Source organism: Octopus bimaculoides, chromosome 16, assembly GCF_001194135.2.
Source record: "Octopus bimaculoides isolate UCB-OBI-ISO-001 chromosome 16, ASM119413v2, whole genome shotgun sequence".
Lineage (NCBI taxonomy): Eukaryota > Metazoa > Mollusca > Cephalopoda > Octopoda > Octopodidae > Octopus > Octopus bimaculoides.
The window spans coordinates 7966945-7969143 of record NC_068996.1 but is presented as its reverse complement, the minus strand read 5'-3'; positions in this window follow the sequence as shown (position 1 = coordinate 7969143).

Genomic DNA, 2199 nt, shown 5'->3' with positions numbered 1-2199 from the left:
ACACACACACACACACACACACACACACACACACACACACACACACACACACACACACACACACACACACACACAGAGTCTCAGTTTTCCATCTAATGACATTGCTGTTGCTTCCTAATTTAATTACAGGTTTCCTTACTAAGTAGTAAATAATGTTTAAAATTATTGTGATTGTAACTATTTCTGTTTACATTTTGTTTTTCTATTCAGCGTGACTGAAAAATATATTTCTAATATTTATACTTTTTATAAATTTCTAAATTCAAGCTTGTTTCTTTTCTCATTCATTATTATTATTATTATTATTATTATTATTATTATTATTATTATTATTATTATTATTATTATTATCATTATTATTATTCCCTTTTGTTGAGAAGACAGTGTTTATTTGTCTGGTAGCCTTAGTGAAAGAGGTTGTGTGGTGAACCAGATTGAAAGGGCTGAAGACAAATACTTTCCTCTTTGGCCAAGTCCTCATCAGCTTTTTCACATGAAGAGGAAAGTGAAGGTAGAAAAGGAAATGCTGCCTCCCAGCAATTTTGGTGAAAGGTAGGCGAATGTGGCAGGAATAGTCCAAGTGAACAAGCCTACTTTAACCATGTGCCTGTAAACTGAAAGAAAATGATGTGGAGAGGGAACTTGGCCTAGTGGGATTTTGTAGGGTTTTCATGAGCAGCCCAAGGAAGTCTCTCTCTTTTGGGGAAGTATTAATTGTTAGAATTTCTTTTCTCACCATTTTTCTATTTTGTACATGATTCTTTATGTAACCCCACATTGTATTGTCCAGTACCATCCCTAGCAATTTTTGTAAACCTTTAGTGGTAAATAAAGAAAGTATCATTATTATTATTATTATTATTATTATTATTATTAAGGCCGTGAGCTGGCAGAATCGTTAGCACGTTGGGAAAAATGCTTAGCAGTATTTCATCTGCTGCTACATTCTGAGTTCAAATTCCGCTGAGGTCGACTTTACCTTTCATCCTTTCAGGGTCGATAAAATAAGTACCAGTTACGCACTGGGGTTGGTGTAATTGATTAGCCCTCTTCCCCACAAATTTCAGGCCTTATATTAGAGAGAATTATTATTATGGCAAGCTTGCAGAATCATTAGCATGCCAGACAAAATGCTTTGTAGCATTTCGTCTGTCTTTACATTCTGAGTTCAAATTACTTTGCGGTCAACTTTGCTTTTCATCCTTCTAGGGTTTATAAAATAGGTACTGGTTGAACAATGGGGTCAATGTAATCAACCTGCCTCCTTACCCAATTGCTGGCCTTGTGCCAAAATTTGATACTTTTCTTTTTTTCTATTTTTCTTCCTTTTTTTTTTGTCCTTTGAATAAAAATGATTAACATCAAAATGAATAAAATATAATATATATCTATTTTATTGTTAATATTATGTCATGAAATACTATAGAGTTAAAATTCCCATATGCAAACAATTCTAATAATTCCTTCTTTGGGAGGATCTTTCTTGAGCTGCAGTAGTACCTTGTTCTGGAAAAATAATTCTGCCTTTACCACCTGGAAGATACGTGGGTGTGTGTGTGTATATATATATATATATTTACACACACGCATAGATATATAGATATATATATATATCATCATCGTTTAACGCCTACCTTCCATGCTAGCATGGGTTGGACAATTTGACTGAGGACTGGTGAACCAGATGGCTACACCAGGCTCCAATCTGATCTGGCAGAGTTTCTACAGCTGGATGCCCTTCCTAACGCCAACCACTCAGAGAGTGTAGTGGGTGCTTTTACATGCCACCGGCACGAAGGCCAGTCAGGTGGTACTGGCAACGGCCATGCTCAAAATGGTGTATTTTACGTGCCACCTGCACAAGAGCCAGTCTAGCGGCACTGGCAACGATCTCGCTCGAATGTTTTTTCATGTGCCACCAGCACAGGTGCCAGTAAGGCAACACTGGTAACGATCATGATCAAATATATATATACATATATATATACATGTATGTGTATCTGTATATGTATCATAAGTGTGGAAATGTTACTCATAATAAGCCAAAAGGAATCAAATTGAACACAAGTACAACAGGATGTATTTGGAAAAAAAAAAATTTTTTAATAATAATAATAAAATGAATTTTAAAACAAAAATCATAAATTTATGAAAAAAAAATTTTTTTACATGTTTTTAAAAGTGCTTCAATTATTTGGG